Below are 20248 nucleotides of genomic sequence, written 5' to 3'. Positions count from 1 at the left end.
ATGACAGTGTAGTCTACCTCACATTTATAAAAATCAATGAGGCATGGATCTCTGAGGAATTCAACACATGTGACCAGTAGACCATGTTTCATTGAATTTCCTCATGCCAGGCCACAAATATCGCCAGACCGCCATCCACCCACAGCAATTCCTGGTCATTGGCTCTGCTACATACAATGGCATAAAAGGCATTTCATGTCCATTGAATGGCAAATTTTTGGGGCCTTTCAGGGCCCACAATTATTTTTTCTGTGAATGCCTAATGTACCTCCAGCCACCAAATACTACGTTCTTACCTGTCAGGTAAACCCATGTGAGCTAATTTTTGCAGCCTATACAGGCCGACACTTACTTCTGTATCCTGTGTAAATGCCTAATGTACCTCTGGCCATCAAATACTACGTTATTTGCTGTCAGTTAAATCCATGTGAGCTAATTTTTGCAGCCTATACAGGCCGACACTTACTTCTGTATCCTGTGTGAATGCCTAATGTACCTCTAGCCATCCAATACTACGTTCTTAGCTGTCATGTAAACCCATGTGGGCTAATTTTTGGGGCCTATACAGGCCGACACTTACTTCTGTATCCTGTGAATGCCTAATGTACCTCTAGCCATCAAATACACTACGTTCTTTGCTGTCAGTTAAACCCATTTGGGCTAATTTTCGGGGCCTATACAGGCCGACACTTACTTCTGTATACTGTGAATGCCTAATGTACCTTCAGCCACAGAATACTACATTCTTAGCTGTCAGGTAAACCCATGTGGGCTAATTTTTGGGGCCAATACTGGCCGACACTTACTTCTGTATCCTGTGAATGCCTAATGTACCTTCAGCCACAGAATACTACGTTCTTAGCTGTCAGGTAAATGCATGTGGGCTAATTTTTGGGGCCTGGAATGGCCGACACTTACTTCTTTATCCTGTGAATGCCTAATTTTTCAGACTGGAATTAAAAATCAATGGGTCTGTAAAGGTTCCACCAAATTGTGGAATGGATGCGGACCCATTTTACAGATGTGTGAATGGACCCTATATGTATTAGCCAATGTATTTACCGGCTGCTGTCAGTTCTGGCTGATTTATGAAAAAAAAAATATATATTTTTTGCTGAAAAAAAAAAATAAAAAATTAGGGCAACTTTTCCAATTGTAATACTTCTGTTATGACATTGTCCATGTACTGGGACTATTTGTGCACAGCTACTACGTCTTTTGTGGCTGCAAATATGACCTAAAGGATTTTAAAGTTCGCCTCCCATTAAAGTTAATGGGGCCCGCCGCGAACTCGCGGTTTGCGGACTTTTGAGAAAATTTGCGGCTGACGTTTGCGAACCGCCCCGGCCGATGTTCGTCCATCTCTATTCTTAAGGTCCTTGGAATGTCTTGTGGAACATAGAGACAGTAGTCTCCTTGTTCTCCTAGTTATTCTAGAGCAGGATTTCTAAACCGGGGTTCTATGGAACCCTGGTGTTCCCCCAGAGGTTGCTAGGGATTTCTTGAGCAATGAGCAATTTCTGCCTTTCACATAAGTTCCCACTGGCATCATTGAAATCTATCTGTAAGGAGCATTCTTCCCACTGACCATCACACTAATGTATCCTGAGTTGTAGATATAGTCATTTTTAGCAGGGGTTCCCTGAGACTGGAAAGTTATTTCAAGGGTTCCTCTGTTTTCTGAAAGGCTGGTTTAGAGGATGGTTTAGCTGATAAAGTGTTCCTAGACAACAGGAATTAATGTCTCTTGTAATTAATGATGTGCTGCTTGTGGAAATTCTTAAGTTAATAAAACAATATGTAAAATATTTATGTTTGGGAGATCCTACATGGTAAATGTTCAGGATTGGTACATATAGGCCTCCAAACTTGGTCAAGAAATAAGGTTCTTGGTACACTTATTTTTTCAGAGGATCTCCATATGCGGTATCTCTCTACATTCTGATCTTTATTTTTGAATCTGCAATTCTTCTCTTCTAAAAAATTTTTTGGAGCACCCTCCTAGGTAGGTGCTATGCAAAAGCATCTATTGCTCCTTCTTATCAGGGGAGCCTGATCTTTTTGGTTGCCTGCTACATGTCTCCAGGTGTGATTCACTGGGCCTGAGGGAGTGTCCCCACTGCATCCGATGAGGGAGCTTGTTGGACATTTGAGGAAACCCAGCCAGTGACACATTCGCTTTTATGGGAGTTCCAGTGGGAGTGCATTCTTGCAATGCATCCTGGGATTGCTCATAAAAGCTGAGGGGACATGTGACAGGGCATCTTTGGCAGGAAGCAGAGTCCCAGGAGGAGGTGGACGGCTGTCTCTCCTCCTGCTGTGTGAGAGGAAGGTGGTCTTAGGCAGTCGGCCTAGTGAACCAGGTGGGAAGCTGAGCTGCAGAGGATCCAGTGAAGCAGGCAGTGGAGCCGCTGGCAGAGTCTCTCGGGAAAAACAGTGTCCGTGAGTACCAGGAGATTTGCCTAAGGGTCTGCCCAGGAAGGGGACCACTCCAATGAAGTTAGGGGATCAGGGAGTCCGCTCACACAGAGAGAGTTACAGTAAAGGGGGTGCCATGTAGAACACTGAAGAATAGGAACAAAGGGGGTCCCTAGTATTGCCCTGAAGAGCGATTCACAAAGAAATACAGTTCATTTAGTTCTTCTGCACTGCAAGTGACAAAGTGAAGCAGCGGCCATGCTGCACTCAGCTATTTCCAGACGTCCCAGAAATTGTTCATAGTTATTCAAGTTGGAGTATCCCACTCATCCCTTCTCCTATCCAAGTTCTCAATAAAATACAAAAAAAACAAATCCCCTAGACCAGGGGTTGAGAAACTTTTTGGCTGAGAGAGCACCAGATGAACACCAGACATTTTCAAATGTAATTCCGTGAGAGCCATACACTATATTTTAGGGGTCGGGAACCTTTTTTTAATATTCATATTCATGGGCTGCAGCTATACAGTGAGTAGATGGAGCCGTGTAAAAGTGCCTGGAGTCTGGTCAGGAAGAGAGCAGAGCAGGCAGGTATGCAATGAGGCCAGAGTGGTGAAGTGCCTGCAGGCCTGCGAGTGATGGAGGTGAGTATAGGCCCTGAGAAAATGGCGGCCAGCCGCTGAAGGCCTCAGAAGTGGATGTGAGCGGCAGCTCCCGCGGGTCCCCGGGTGTCAGAGGGGAAGGAGATCGTGTCTGTCGGGGCACAGGGAGCGGATGGCAGGTCTCCTTACCGGGCAGTGATTGCCAAGGCCCTCAGATGCACAGCACATGAGCCGGCGGCGGTACCGCGCGTAGGCCGCGGGGTCCGTAGAGTGGCAATCCGGTCACCCAGAGACGAACTGAGGGTAGCAGTGGGTAGCTCACAAAGTGTAACGTTGATGGGTGCAGAAATCTCCTTGGCACCAGGCACAGCTACGCGGATGGCACTGGATTGAGTGGTAGACGCGGCGGAGCTCTGGGACTACATGTCCAGCGTGGCTCACCTCCGGACACGCCCCCCTTTATTAAAGATTTGTCTGCGAGCCAGATGCAGCCATCAAAAGAGCCACGTCTGGTTTGCAAGCCATAGGTTCCCTACCCCTGCCCTGGACTGTTTCTTGACTGAGCCAAGCACTTTAAAATTGCTAAACTGTGGTGTTGTTGCTATGGGTAACCCAGGGGAATCCGTAATCAGCAGCTCCCAAGGGAGTAGTGCTACACTTTATACACCTTTCAGGGTAAGCAGAGGTTGGTGCTTATCGCCAATATAGGCCATCCAATTTTTACGCTCTCATTCATGCATAACAACCTGTGAGAGAGATGTCATCTACGGTACGCAGCCCCTCCATTCTGTTTACTTTGTGACACATGGGTGAACTCGTGAGTGAGTGAGTGAGAGGAACATACAGTATATATAATGTATATCCTTACCAGTCAGCCTTTGAAGTGCTTTCATAGATAAAAGAGGCTCTATAGCTGCAGGGAAGAGGACCCTCTCCACTCCGTCCGGTAGATGATGGTTACAGATATAGAAACCGGACTCGTCATCCAAGAGGCGCTCACTGCAGATCTCGCTGAAGAATCAATGAAGGAATAACAACTACACAGAGAGGATGAAAGTGTAACACTTATCTATAACACTCATCTATGTTAATGGGAGCCTCGTAATTGAAAATCTCATAAGGGGCATATTTTATAAATAGTCCAACATTGATCTGTTTTCCAATCATTCATGGCTTTTTCAGTGTCTTAACGCATTTATTAAAAAGGAAGGAAACTCAAAACCTAACTAAGCTTACATCCACTCCTCCATTCTAGGACTATTCTATCTACCCATAAAAGGAAAGATGCTTATACTTACAGTTGTGGTCAAAAATATTGGCACCCCTGCATTTCTATCAGATAATCAGAGTTGTATAAAGTACTCGAAACCCATACTTGAGTAAAAGTACAAGTGCTCGATCAAAAAGGGACTTGAGTAGAAGTACTAAAGTATTCAATATTTTTTGTACTTAAGTATTGCAAGTAGTTTTTTTTTTAATTTTGCTACTCAAGTACTGAAAGTAAAAGTACCAGTAGTTTTGAAAAAAAAAATGCTACTCAAGTACTGAAAGTAAAAGTACAAGTACTGTGTTATGTAGTTATTAAAGAAAGAAGTCAAAAATTTGAACATCATATTGTTTTTTATTATTTCAAATGCAGCTTTTATTTATACATACAGTAGCATTTATTTTCGTATGCGCTGATAATACACATGTTTTGAGCTTCATGAAACCTGCCATCTACTGTTCTGGCAGTGGTAATTTTTATAATTGTAACGAGTAACTATGCAGCACAAAAAAAAATATCGGAGTAGAAGTATTGAAATCATTGAAAAAATGTAGTGAAGTAAAAGTGGAAGTAGGAGAAAAAAATTCTACTCTAGGAAAGTACAGATACCGCCTTTCCGTACTTAAGTACAGTAGTGAAGTAGTTCTACTTAGTTACTATACATCTCTGCAGATAATGCACCACTGCGCCCAGACAATTGTTGCATATACAAATGTTAAGGCATTCGCATGTTTATTTTTTTTTGTTTGTGTTGGTATAGCTGGATACACACTATACAACTTTCTTTAGATTTTTTTCCTTAGATTTACCAAAACCATATAATATGAGGTCACTTTCAATTTGTATGCAATCAGGCAGGCCCTTGCACTACATAGTTGAAGGTAAATCTAAAGGAAATCTAACAACAAAAGTTGGATAGTGTGTATCCAGCTTAAGACACAAAAAAGTGGAGAAACAAAAAGCCAAATCTGACACAATGAACACAAAACTCCAAAAATGGATGGGAAAAAATTTTTGGCACCTTCTAAAAATTGTAAGAAATAATTGCATTCCGAGCTTGTGATGCTCCTGTAATTTGTAATTAAAATCACTCGTATCAAGTAACCAGTGCTAACAATATACAAATCACACCGGTAATCAGGTAAATTAGTGAAAAAAAGCCTATATACGGCGTCAGGTCGCCGGGCACCCCCGTGATCGCTTCCCGTGAAGAGAGAACAGTGGTCTGCTGTTGTAAACACAACAGACCGTTGTTCTCTCAGCTATCAATACAGAGCCCCATGTGTTCCTCCTATATAGGATCACAGGTCTCTGTGTTGATTTCACAAGCCCATCCCCCTCACAGTTAGAAAAAAACCCCTAGGCATAGATGTAACCCTTTGATCACCCCTGGGTTAACCCCTTCCTTGCCAGTGTCATTAGTACAGTAACAGTGCACATTTTTAGCCCTGTAGTAATGTCACTGGTCCCCCCCCCCCCCCCCCCAAAGTGTCAAAAATGTTAGTTAGGTGTCCGATCTGTCCGCCGCAATGTCGCAGATCGCCACCATTACTAGGAAAAAATAAATAAATAAATAAAAATTACATAAATCTTTCCCCTAGTTTATAGATGCGATAATTTTTGCGCAAGCCAATCAAAGTACACTTATTGGGATTTTTTTTTACCAAAAATATGTAGCAGAAAACAAATTGGCCTAAAATGATGAAAAAATATGATTCTTAATTTTTTTTTTATTGGGAATGTCATATAGCAAAAAGTGAAAAATATTGTTTCTTTTTCAGAATTGTCGCTCTTTTTTTGTTTATAGCGCAAAAAATAAAAATCGCACAGATGATCAAATACACCAAGCTAAAGCTCTATTTTTGGGGAAAAAAAGGGACATCAATTTTATTTGGGTACAGCGTTGCACGACCGCGCAATTGTCCGTTAAAATAATGCAGTGCCGAATCGCAAAAAATGGCCGGACCACCCGCCGCCTTTTTACTGCGGCAGGGTGGCACGGACAGGCAAAGCGACGTAGGTCTACGTCACTCTCCTGAAGGCCGCTAGTGCCCCTGATCGTCAGCGGGGAAGCCGATGCGGGTGTCAAGCGGCTACGATTGCCGCCTGACACCGGCGATCTCCCCCCGCTGAGAGAGAAGGATGGTCAGCTGTTGTAAACACAGCCGACCGTTCTTCTCTCTGGGATGATCACAGAGCGCCTGTGACCCTTCTATATAGGATCACATGTCTCTGTGATCATTTCACAATTCCAACCCCCCATACAGTAAGAATCACTCCCCTAGGCTCACATTTAACCCCTTGATCAACAATACTGTTAACCCCTTCCCTGCCAGTGTCATTATTACAGTAACAATGCATATTTTTAGCACTGATTACTGTAGTAATGTCACTGGTACCCCCAGAAGTGTCAAAAATGTCAGTTAGGGGTCCGATCTGTCCGCCGCAAAAAATTGCAGATCGCCGCCATTACTAGTAAAAAAAAAAAAACAATAAAAATGACAGAAATCTTTCCCTTAGTTAGTAGACGCAATAACTTTTGTGCAAACCAATCAAAATACGCTTATTGCGATTTTTTTTTTTTTACCAAAAATATATATTTTTTTTTTCGGAATGTTTTATATATCAGAATGTGAAAAATATTGTTTTTTTTTTCAAAATTGTTGCTCTTTTTTTCAAAAATTTAAAATCGCACAGGTGATACCACCAAAAGAAAGCTCTATTTGTGGGGAAAAAAGGACATCAATTTAATTTGGGTACAGCGTCGCACGACCGCGCAATTGTCTGTTAAATTAACACAGTGCCGAATCGCAAAATATGGCCTGGTCAGGAAGGGGTAAAATCTTCTGGTCTTAAAGTGGATGAAAAATACGTTCATTGAGAATTTTTTTGTCGAAGACATGAAGCTATTACATTTTGGCCTAAATATATGACAAAAAATTGAATATATTGGATATTTTTTAACAGTCAAGGTAGAAAATGTAATTTTTTCGCAAAATTATCGCTCTTTTTTTATTAATATTGCAAAAAATAAAAAGCACGGAGGTGATCAAATACCACCAAAAGAAATCTCTGTTTGTGGGAAAAAGGACGTTAAATTTTGTTTAGGTACAGCATTGCATGACCGCGCGATTGTCAGTTAAAGTCACGCAGTGCCAAGTTGAAAAAAGTGACCTGGTCATTGAGCAGCCAGATCTTCCGGGGCTAAAGTGGTTAAAGGGGAAAATCTTCTGGTCCAGAAGTGGTTAAATGAGTATATTCACTGTTTGTGTGATTGAGAGACATTCACTGCCATTCACCCAAAGTCTGGATTGCCCATTCTCTGTATGAAATCCATGTGTAAGTAACATTTCCAGTATTGATAATCAGAGCTGTATTTTTAATGACAGTTGTGGTCCAGTGCCTAGACAGAAGAATAAAAGGAGGCAGTATCAAACCTTAGAATTAACAATTTAATACCCCTGGACATCTGTGGCTGAACTCACATGAACACTCTAGGGGTTGCTGGGTGTGTTTAGAGAAGTCAGAAGACTCACTACAGCTCAAAAAACATGAAACCATCCTTCCTTTTTTGTTTTTGTTTGGTGGTCTGTACAGATAAATGGTAGCTCTGCATAGAAAGCAAACCATAGGTGAGCATAGCCTATTGCATTAGGATGTGCACACCAAAGCTCATACGCACATCTTTCCAATCGCCCCACTGACACACTCAGCGATAATGCTAATGCCAACGTGGTGATTAGGGTGTGCCCAGACACATCCGACACACCTTGTGCCTATGAAGCAGATCACATTCATCCATCAATATTACCTTCTAGCAGTGTTTTTGACAAAAAATATATAACACAAAGGGGGGGCAACGTGATTGATGATGGATTTACAAACGTAGGGCATTTTTTTTCATTAACCACTTTACCACCGGAGGATTTTGCTGTCTTACGTCCAGGCCACTTTTTGCGATTCGGCACTGTGCGACTTTAACTGACAATTGCGCGGTCGTGCGACGCCGTACCCAAACGAAATTTACGTCCTTTTTTTACCACAAACAGAGCTTTCTTTTGGTGGTATTTGATCACCTGTGCGATTTTTACTTTTTGCGCTATAAACAAAAAAAGAGCGTTTATTTTGAAAAAATAACAATATTTTTAACATTTTTTTATATGAAATTCCTCCCAAAAAATATGTAAAAATCGATTTTTTTTTTAAATTTTTGGCCAATTTGTTTTCTGCTACCTATGTTTGGTAAAAAAAAAATCACAATAAGCGTATTTTGATTGGTTTGCGCAAAAGTTATTGCGTTTACTAACCAAGGGAGAGAATTTTGTCATTTTTGGTGGTTTTTTTTTTAACGAGTAATGGCAGCGATCTGCGATTTTTTTTGCGGGACTGCGACATTGCGGCGGACAGATCGGACCCTTGACTGACATTTTTGACACTTTTGGGGGTACCAGTGACATTACTGCAGTAATCAGTGCTATATATATATATGCACTGTTACTGTAAAAATGACACTGGCAGGGAAGGGGTTAATTTTATTGGAGAGGGAGGGGTTAATGTATGCCTGGTGCTTACTGACGTGTGGGGGGGGGAGGTGACTGAGTGAGCCAGGGACAGATCGCATGTTTACACAGGCGGGCGGATCTCCAAACTAGATTCCCCAACGATCGGGGAAGAGCGGCGGCGATCGCCGCCGCTCCTCCCCTGGCCCGACTCCTGCTGTGAATGAAAACAGCGGGAGCGCGCCTCCGGCGGCGCGCGAGCGCCGCCTACAGGGGGAGGAGTCCAGCGACGTAGGTCTACGTCTCTGGACGATAACGAGCCACTGTGCCGCAGTAGCAGCACAGTGGCCAGAGGTAAAGTGGTTAAAGAACTTGTATGTCTTCATTTACTCTTCACTTCGTATGAATGCGTAGGGGGGTGGGTGATATCTGGGGATTCTGAAAAGCCCAAAGACCCCAAGCCAGGGTTCCCCCATGTTTAGGGCTTGGGGCTTTGTATGGTTCAGGAGGGAGGGGTGCACACTCGCCCCCCCCCCCCCCCCCCACAAACACACACTTTTCCTAGCTTACCAGGTTGCATGCTCAGATAAGAGTCTGGTATGGATTCCGGAGGGATCCCACACCATTATAATTTTTTTTGCGCTGGGCCCCCTTGAAATCTATACCAGATCCTCAACTCAAAGATAAGAAAGGGTTAATGTTCGCGCACAGGGTTTTGGTGCCAACAGGGGGAAGCAGAACACAGTCCATAGATCTAAGGTCCATGACTAAGGTGAGTACTCCTCAAGGAGCACGCATGCTCAGTTGGATGTTCGTCCATGCTCTGAAATGCGTTGTGGTATCCCCTTGTCCTCTGGTGAGGTCACATGCCGAACGAGTCTGTGCTCTCAGCTGGTCCACCTCGAGCGGTAACCGGAAGACGATGGTTAGCTGACATCGCCCGTTGTCATCTCGGCTGCTCTTATCTGGGACCCTGAGGCACACGCCCACAGGACGCCTGCAGAGATGTATAGTAACTAAGTAGAACTACTTCACTACTGTACTTAAGTACGGAAAGGCGGTATCTGTACTTTCCTGGAGTAGAATTTTTTTCTCCTACTTCCACTTTTACTTCACTACATTTTTTCAATGATTTCAATACTTCTACTCCGATATTTTTTTTTTGTGCTGCATAGTTACTCGTTACTATTATAAAAATTACCACTGCCAGAACAGTAGATGGCAGGTTTCATGAAGCTCAAAACATGTGTATTATCAGCGCATACGAAAATAAATGCTACTGTATGTATAAATAAAAGCTGCATTTGAAATAATAAAAAAACAATATGATGTTCAAACTTTTGACTTCTTTCTTTAATAACTACATAACACAGTACTTGTACTTTTATTTTCAGTACTTGAGTAGCAACATTTTTAAAAAAACTACTTGCAATACTTAAGTACAAAACTTCCACTTCTACTCAAGTCACTTTTTGATCGAGCACTTGTACTTTTACTCAAGTATGGGTTTCGAGTACTTTATACAACTCTGGACACCTGTCACCAAGCTTGCCGCCCTATACGAGTCTTTTTATTGATCAGCAAATATGTGAGTCTTCACTCGTCCACTTGTCTGAATCATTTTATTAAAATACTGCACTTACTTTTCTCTTTCTTTGCATTGCTCAACTCAAAGATAAGAGTCTGGTATAGATTATATGAAGGGAACCCCAAGCTATTTGTCTACAAGGAGATATAAAGTCGCCAAGGCTGTTACTGTCCCTCCTTTGAATTATTGTCATTTCTATTTTTAAACAACAGTATAAAACAGAAGTATTGGATTTGCCCAGAGCAGGCTTTTTGGTATATTTGTTTTGTGTTTTGTATTTGCCATTCATGGCTGTGCAGTGTTGGGGTATCTGGAACTCAATTCAGACTAATTTGCTGCATCTCTCAGAACATTATCTTCCAGGGTCCGGGGACACAGCTGACATACATAGAAATGTGGAGAGAAGGCGCTGTGTATGGTTGGAGTTTTATTCCGATAACTGGAGATCTTCTATACACATGCTAAGGTAATCCAACTGGGAACAAGGTCATTTATATGTGGCATCAGCTCCCCCTAGAGAGCTATAAACAGATCTCTGGAAGAAGTTATGATGGGTTATATCTGTATAGTGAGGAGGGAGGGAGGGAGAGAGAGAAAAAAGGAAAGAGAGAGAGACACAGAGAGAGAAAGAGAGAGAGAGAGAGAGAAAGAGAGAGAGAGAGAAAGAAAGAGCGAGAGAGAGAGAGACACGGAGAGAGAAAGAGAGAGAGAGAGAATGAAAGAGAGAGAAAGAGAGAGAAAGAAAGAGAGAGAGAGACACGGAGAGAGAAAGAGAGAGAGAGAGAATGAAAGAGAGAGAAAGAGAGAGAAAGAAAGAGAGAGAGAGACACGGAGAGAGAAAGAGAGAGAGAGAGAAAGAAAGAGAGAGAGAGAGAGAGAGACACGGAGAGAGAAAGAGAGAGAGAGAGAATGAAAGAGAGAGAAAGAAAGAGAGAGAGAGAGAAAAAAAGAGCGAGAGAGAGAGAGAGACACGGAGAGAGAAAGAGAGAGAGAGAATGAAAGAGAGAGAAAGAGAGAGAAAGAAAGAGAGAGAGAGAGAAAAAAAGAGCGAGGGAGAGAGACACGGAGAGAGAAAGAGAGAGAGAGAGAATGAAAGAGAGAGAGAGAGAGAGAGAGAAAGATAGAGAGAGAGAGAATGAAAGAGAGAGGGATAGAGAGAAAGAGTGAGAGAAAGATCGAGAGAGAGAGAGACACAGAGAGAGAGAAAGAGTGAGAGACACACAGAGAGAGAGAAAGAGAGAGAGGGACACAGAGAGAGAAAGAGTGAGAGAAAGAAAGAGAGAGAGAGAGAGAGAGAGAGAGAGAGAGAGTGAGAGAGAAACGTTCGTCTACGTTGTGCGGGGTTCTGCTGGCCACAGTGCAACACGTGGCGGAGCGCTTTGGCATTCCGCTGGCGGCGGATAAAACGGAGGGCCCTAAGACGGTGATTAGTTTTTTGGGGATCGTGATTGATTCCGAGAACATGGAATGTCGCTTGCCCGAGGACAAGCTGCTGGATCTTAAGTCGGAAATTTGCTTGCTGGTGGGGAAGCGGAAGGTGCAGCTTAGGCGGCTGCAGTCTCTCCTTGGGAAGCTGGCCTTCGCGTGTAGGATTATGCCGATGGGCCGGGTTTTCAGCCGACGTCTGTCGGCGGCCACGGCGGGAGTGCGGTCGCCGCATCACTTTGTGACGTTGTCCGCGGATCATGTGGATGATCTGCGAGTTTGGCATGTCTTCCTGACGTCATTCAACGGGTGGTCACTTTGGCAACAAGGCCCGGTCAGCAGCTGCGATCTCGAGTTGTACACGGATGCGGCTGGCTCTACGGGTTTTGGCGCCTTCCTCGGTGGTCGGTGGTGTGCGGAGCGGTGGCCGGCGGCGTGGAGCGAGGCTGGATTGTTGCGGAATTTGGTTCTGTTGGAACTTTTTCCGGTGGTGGTGGCGGTGGAACTATGGGGGGCGGAGTTCAGGGACAAGAAGGTCCGGCTGCATTGTGATAACTTGGGCGTGGTGCAGGTTATCATTCGGCTTTCCGGTTCGTCTGCGCCGGTAATCAGGTTGTTGCGCCACTTGGTCTTGCGTTGTCTGCAGTTTAATGTTTTCTTGTATGCTGTTCACTTGCCCGGGGTGGAGAATTCGGTGGCTGATGCTTTGTCTCGGTTTCAGCAGGTCCGTTTTCGGGAGTTGGCGCCGGAGGCGGACCGCCAGGGGGAGCCTTGCCCGCCGGAGCTGTGGCACATTGTGTCGGGATCGCCGCTGGTTTGCTCCGGAGGTCGCTGAGTGATGTCACGTGGGTTGCGTATTCCAAGGTATGGAGGGAGTGGTCGGTCCTGCTGGATTGGGTCGGGGCGGATGCGGTGAGTATGTCTTCTCCGTCTCTTGTGCTGTACTTTCTGTGCTTGAATTTCGAGCGGGGGGTGTCGGCGTCGGCCATCGGCCGTAAGCTGGCGGGTTTGGCCTTCCTGTTTAAGGTTTGGGGCCTTCCGGATGTTACGAAAGACTTTGTGGTCCGCCAGGCTTTGAGGGGTTATAGGCGGGGTTCGCGTCGGCCGGATGGCCGTCGCCCGATATCGTTCGGGATGCTGGGGGAGTTGGTGCGGCAGGTGGGCTGCTCCTGCTCCTCTCCGTACGAGGCATTGTTGTTCAGGACGGCCTTCGTTCTGGCCTTTTTTGGGGCGTTCCGCATTGGGGAACTGGTGAGTGCTAATAGGAAGTCTCCTGGGGGCCTTTTGGTGGGAGAGGTGAGTTGCTCCGCTGATGCGGTGGTGATTTTTCTTCGGAGGTCCAAGACCGACCAGGCAGGCAGAGGTACGTATGTTCGTTTGTACGGGGTGGGGGGTTCTCCCCTCTGCCCGGTGGCGGTGGTTCGGGAGTTTCTGGGGGCACGCCCCCCGGTTGGGGGGTCTTTCCTAGTACACCTGGACGGGTCGTCTTTGTCTAGGTTCCAGTTTAGGGCGGTTTTGAATAAGTGTTTGGCTGTGTTGGGCTACCGGCCCGGGGATTATTCTTCGCACTCCTTCCGCATCGGGGCGGCTACGGAGGCTGCCAGGTGGGGTGTGGATGATTCGGTGTTGAGGCGTATTGGTCGATGGGAGTCTAACCGTTTCAAGTTGTACGTTCGTCCTCATTTGTTGTGATTTGTGGTACGTCGGGGGGCTCTGTTGTGTGTCTGGTTTTGTCATGTTTTCTTGCTGTTTCATTACAGAGGGAGCTGCTTGCCTGATCTGGATCGTGGGGCATTCTTATGTGTTCTGGGGGGCCAGGAGCGCTGAGGTGCGGCCCAACGGGCGCCAATTGGGGTTTTCTCGGGAGGAGGCTGTTGTCCGCTGGATTGGCGTGCCGGGTTTGCTCTGGTGCAAGGTCCTTCCGGAAGTGCATCGTTTTGCGCGGCTGGACCGAGCCCCGGGCGTCCTGGTTCTGCACGCGGGGGGCAACGATCTGGGGGTCCGTTCCATGCGCCTGCTCATACGAGATATCAAGTTTGATTTTCTCAGGCTGCGCACCTCCTTTCCCGACTTAGTTATAGTTTGGTCGGACATTGTGGGGCGGTCCTCTTGGCGTTTTGCCAGGTCCGCTGCGAGTCTCAACAAGGCCCGTATTAAGGTGAACAAGGCTGTTGGTCATTTTGTTTGCCGTAATGGGGGAGTGGTGGTCAGGCATGGGGAGCTGGAAGTGGACACGTGGCGTTACCTGCGGAGTGACGGTGTGCACCTGAATGCTGTGGGTACCGACTTGTGGACTCTTGGGATTCAGGACGGAGTTCAACGGGCTCTGCGAGTGTGGCGGGGCTCACAGGTGTAAGGTGTCACACCTGTGAGCTGTGGCGGTTGGGGGTCTTTGGAGGCGGTAACAGGTTTTTTGGTCAGTGCATAGGGTGACCCATCTACGGTATGGAGCCCTATAGTGTATCCCGGTTAAGAGGGGTTTAACCGGGATGTGTTAACAAAGGGTATCAGTGGAAAATGTGTTTGTTCCTGAGCTGGTGTCTCGCGGCTGGGGACCGTTGGGTTTTTGGATACTGATACCATTTTTTGAATTGGATTTTGGTGCCTCCCAAGACCAACAACCCCTGATTCTCTTATGTGTACTGGAGTATTTATGGTTTACTGTTTACAATGTTTTAAATTGGTTGTTAATAAAATGGCCTAACAGGCCACAATTTTATCCAAAGTCGTTGTCAGTATCATTTGTTTAGAAGGATTAGAAAGGGGTGGTTTATGCTAAGATCAGGAGTGGGCATCGGTCATACCCTAATCAAGAGATAGAGGGAAAGAAAGAGAGAGAGAAAGCACGAGAGAGAGAGAGAGAGAGAGCGAGAGAGAGAAAGAGAGATAAAAAGAAAGAAAGAGAGAGAGAAAGAGAGGGAGAGAAAGAGATAGAGGGAAAGAAAGAGAGAGAGAGCGTGAGAGAGAGAGAGAGCGAGAGATAAAAAGAAAGAAAGAGGGAGAGAAAGAGATAGAGGGAAAGAAAGAGAGAGGGGGAAGGAGAGAGAGAAAGAGCGAGAGAGATTGAGAGAGAGACTGTCTCTGAACCTTTGATTTTTGTATTTTTAGTAAAATTGATAGCATTAAAAGCCGGCAGTGAGGGAAAAGAGGAAGAAAGGGAAAATCCCAACAACTAAACAGGCTCTAATAAAAAGTGCAGAATGTTAACTTAAGAACCTTGGTGTCCAATTTTCAGCCCTTTGGCAGCTACAGCGCAGGACTCTGGATCAGAGGTGCAACTAGAACCTTCAGGGCCCACTTGCAAGAAACCCATGAGGGGTCCTTTTTTTTTTGTTATCTTTTTATTATTTGTTACCATTTTATTTTATCTTTTTCACAATTGTATTTTCTATTATATTTTAAATTTTTTTAGGAGCCCAGTTGGGGGGCTTTGGTGAAATATCATTGAGAGAGAGAAAGCAGATGGAGAACATGGCCCTCCATCAGCTGCACAGAATGAATAGACAAGTATAGCTTTGTACAGAGCTTCCTGTTCATCCACAAACTGAAGCATAGTAAACACAGTTTACATGCTGCCTCCGCTGCCCCTCCTATCCAGGTGTACAGAGGAGCTGCACGAGCCCCCTGAAGCATAGGGCTGGGATACAATTGTGACCCCCATAGTTATGCCCCCGCTCGGGATCCCTGCAAACACTGTTCTATGTTTTGGTGCAAACTATTCTTTAGGCTGGTTTCTAATAGTGAATTTCTTTCACAATATCTCACTTTTTTGCATCTTTTTTCTATCTCTTATAAAGAATTTTGGTAAACAGTTACAGCTGTCCTTTGCAGGAGTCAGATAGGCAAAAAAATAAACATTCTCACATGCCAACTAAGGGTCAGCATTCTTTTTGGAGATGTGTGTGGAGATTAATTATAGCACCCTTCTAGATAGGTGCTAGGATTAGATAAATTTAGTGCTGACTCACTGTGTTCTGTGGCGCTGTGTTATTATTAGGTAAATTTAGTTTAACACACTGTAATCAGTGTAGCTGCAATTGCTGGGTCAGGTAAAACTAGCTGGCTCACTGTATTCAGTGCAGCTGTAGGTGTGATTGGATAAGGCCTACCACCCTTGCCACCCAGTATATTACAGTATATTTATGGTATATAGATGAACATAGGCCTAGTACCTTGTTGTTTTTTATATATGCATCTTTTCTCCTTTCTTCTTTCTTACTATTCATTATTTTAGGTTACGGACCCTTATCAGACATGGGAGTAAGTCACACCTGTGCAAGTCACAAGCAAGTCTCAAGTCTTAACCTTCAAGTCTCAAGCAAGTCCCAAGTTACTGTGGCAAAAAGCAAGCAAGCCAAGTCGAGTCCCTGCTAGAAGTCAAGCAAGTCAAGTCATTTATTTTGGTCAAGTCATAAATCAAGTAAAAATACTGATCTACCCCAATTTTCACCTTTAAAGCGGAGCTCCCCCGGGACAGTCAGGGCTAGTACATTCCAGAATGGATAGCCTCTGAACTGTCCCGGGTCGCACTTACCTTTTAGAAGAAATACTTACCTTGAAAATTTCTTCTCCAGCACTGCCATCTCAGGTGTGGGCAGCTGAAGCCAGAGCGTCCTCTTCGGTGTCCTCTTCCCTGTCCACTTCGTCCCAGAATGCCCTGCACCGGCCCCGCTCGTCAGTTCCGGTGCAGGCGCGTCATTCCTGCACAGCTTCTGGGCATGCCCAGAAGCTGTTTAGCAGGGAATGGTGCAGGTGCAGGCGCACTGACTCCTGGGAGCGATGATGTTCAGCTCCCAGGAGTCAATGCAAGCAGGAAGTGACGGCGCGGGCTGCGGCCGCAGAGGGAGGAAGTGGAAGGAAGGTAAGTATATTTTCTTCAATAACAAGGTAAGTAACGAAAAAAAAAATCGGGACTATCCTTTTTTTTGCAGGTGAATGTTAGCAAGCAGATGGCCCAAAGTCGTTTTTGAGGCCGGAATTCCGCTTTAAATCAGTTAAAAATCAGTGGTCAGGAAAGGTTTTTTATTTTCAACATTAACAAAACTGCCTAGTGCTTTTTTCTTGGCGTATTAAAGAAACACTTTAAATGCCCTAACAGCTCAAAATCCGGTCATGTTTCAACACCACAGTCACTAAAACATGTTAAGTATCTCCATTGTTAAACAGCCAGTGTCCTATAAATCAGAACACACTGAGGTGTTTTAAGTGATTGTGGTGTCAGAAACATAACAGGCACATTCATTTTGCTTTAATACATGTTGAGAAAATGCAAATATTTAATAATTTAAAAAAGTAAAGTAATTTCGAGTCATATGTCTCAAGTCAAAATCAAAGGCTGATGAAGAAGGAGCACACATGCTGCGAACACGCGCATCGCCCTCTTCATCTGGATGTGACGTCAGCGTCTTACTCTGAGCAAACCCGTGTCCCTGGAGGCGTCTGGAGCCACCGGTGCAGCCAAGACTAGCGGTGTCCTCTCCGTATACTGCAACACGTCCTCCCCTGAAGTGGATGAACCCCATTATATTACAAGCGCTCACCCCCTCATCCTGTGAGTTTTCATCATTATTATCCGTGCAATAAATGTTCACACATTGCTGCACTTACTGTAGATGGCGTTGCTCTTTTTCTTTTCCACTTGTCCACAGAGCTCCTTCTAGCTCTAACCTGAGCCTGCAGCCATCTAATACCAGCGTTCTACTCCTAGAGATTGTCCCATTCATGGACTTTGAATGTACTTCCCTCAGAGACTCTGTCTGCCCACTGCTCATACCATACAGGTGCCAACTACCATTTGTTTGTTGTTTCCTTAAATTTAAAAAAAAAAATGAAATTGAAAAAATAAAATAAAAAAATTAAATTCCAGAAAAAAAAAAAGCAGTCTTATAGATACATGTCAATTGTTACATTTGCTTGTAGCAGCAGTCCCAGCACTCATCTGATTGTACACTATTGTGTGCTGACCGTTGTGGATCCCCCTACAGACTACTATGTCACTATTGTATCACACTTCTGGTGTATGGAATAGGGTGGCCCTACTGGCCACTGTGATTCCCACTGTTGAACCCTGGTCACTATTGAGTATTGCAGTGACTAGGGGTCAGCAGGAAGAACCACAGTGGCTAACAAGGGGGGTACCCACTATTCAACCAGCCTGACGAGTTAAATCAGATCAGCCCCCCCGGACCTCTGCTACAGAGTTTTACAAACAGGTCAATGGACAGGTACTGTACGTACAGAGTTGTATAAAATGCTCGAAACCCATAATTGAGTAAAAGTACAAGTGCTCGATCAAAAAGTGAGTTGAGTAGAAGTAGAAATGCTCGATTAAAAAGTGACTTGAGTAGAAGTACTAAAGTATTCAACATTTTTTGTACTTAAGTATTGCAAGTAGTTTTTTTTTTAAATTTTGCTACTCAAGTACTGAAAGTAAAAGTACAAGTACTGTGTTATGTAGTTATTAAAGAAAGAAGTCAAAAGTTTGAACATCATATTGTTTTTTATTATTTCAAATGCAGCTTTTATTTATACATACAGTAGCATTTATTTTCGTATGCGCTGATAATACACATGTTTTGAGCTTCATGAAACCTGCCATCTACCGTTCTGGCAGTGATAATTTTTATAGTTGTAACGAGTAACTATGCAGCACAAAAAAAAAATATCGGAGTAGAAGTATTGAAATCATTGAAAAAATGTAGTGAAGTAAAAGTGGAAGTAGGAGAAAAAAATTATACTCTAGCAAAGTACAGATACCGCCTTTCGGTACTTAAGTACAGTAGTGAAGTAGTTCTACTTAGTTACTATACATCTCTGTGAACGTATAATACTGCTTTCTCCTTTCTTACTTTGTTGATCCCTGACAGAGTTAGCCAGAGAACACAGGCATTGTGTTAGGGCTGCAATTGCTGGAGGAGAGCCTCGTCCACTGCTACTGTGATTGGTTATAGGGCAGTCTGGGAACGGTGAAAGACTGCTGGGAGCCACTTGGAACAGTAGGGGATGTAGTCCCTAGGAGACAGTCTCTTGTAAGTGGAGAACTATATGGGTATACAAATCCCAGGAGGATGCTGTGCTGCAACAAGATAGGAAAAGGTAGAGGAAGCCCTCCTTCCTGGGTCAGTGTTATGTGGGAAGTGAGAGGTGACTGTTGGAAGGTGCCACTGAATCGGAGATGCTGCTGTTGGCAGAGTTCTCTGCGGTGTCAAAGTAGGACTGTGCTCCTGCATTCACACAGAGGCCACAGTTTTTAGAGAGATCTAGCGACCTGGAAGGGACGATGCAGATAATGTGAGTGATCGCCCCTACAGAGTTCAGAGTTGCTACCAACCAGGGCCGGGACAAGGGGTGGGTAGGAGGGACGGTTGCCCTGGGTGCAATGGTTTGTTTGTTGCAGGGATGGGGGGGCGCCTTGATCCTAAACCCAAGGGAAGGGGGGGGCGCAGTTTGTCATCCTTGCCCTGGGCGCTGGATGACCTTCTCCCAGCACTGCTGCCAACAGCAGGCTTTGGTCATCAGAGAGGGAGGGAAAGGCTTCTTAACAGACTGCATAGCTGTGAGAGGGCACTGGCCACAACCTTCATTCTCAGCACCATGCTAACCTGGGACATAGTTTGGGGACTAAAGCTGGCCATACATGGTTCAGTTTTTTTCGTTCAGCCATTGGGCAGGTTGGGTGGTAGTGTGGTTTTTTGTCACATCCTTCATGTTTTTCCTTGTCTTGTTGAGCACCAAGCCCTGGGTCAAATAGAAGGCCTACCCCACGTGGGTTCTTCTGGGCTACGTTAGGCACTTTGTTACAGGGTCAATTTACACACACACACTTGGAGTACCTTTACTACTCATGGGGTACCTTTACCTTGTGCTGTGTTCACCACTGCCCTGGAATAAGGCTGAGGCTGCCATGGGGAAATACTTAACCTCAAGGCAGGCCTCTACTCTTAGAAATGAACACACAATGTTCTCCAGTTAACTCTCAGTTCCCCGTAATTATGTACACCTTCTCTGTAATCTGCATTTTGGAGGGGCAAGCTGAGCCAATGTCCACATCCACCTGTCAAGCTTTTTCCACTACAATCCCTAGTAGCGGAGTGGGCCCCACCGTGCACTTACCCTAACTCTTGAATTTCTGTACCTTCATACGATGAGGAACTTTTGCGGGGCAATCTGCTCCTGTTGCTATGGGGGACAGACTGCTGTCAAAAGGAGTGCTGACAACATCTGCCTCACTGTTAGAGATTGTGTCACCTATAACAGGAACACCCTACCGACAGGCTGTTTGTTACACTTCCATTTCCCTTGGCAACTACATTACTTCATTCTGCACTGATGTCTTCATACCCCAAAGTTGTAGGATCCACTGGTTAACTGTGTGTGTCGGTTACTTACGATACACCTCTATAGTAACTTCAGACCAGGCAGGGATAACGGTTCAATACTTTACTTGGCAA

This window comes from Pelophylax lessonae, assembly GCF_965119305.1.
Source record: "Pelophylax lessonae genome assembly, chromosome: 1".
In the NCBI taxonomy this organism is placed as follows: Eukaryota; Metazoa; Chordata; class Amphibia; order Anura; family Ranidae; genus Pelophylax; species Pelophylax lessonae.
Note: the sequence above shows the minus strand (reverse complement) of the source record.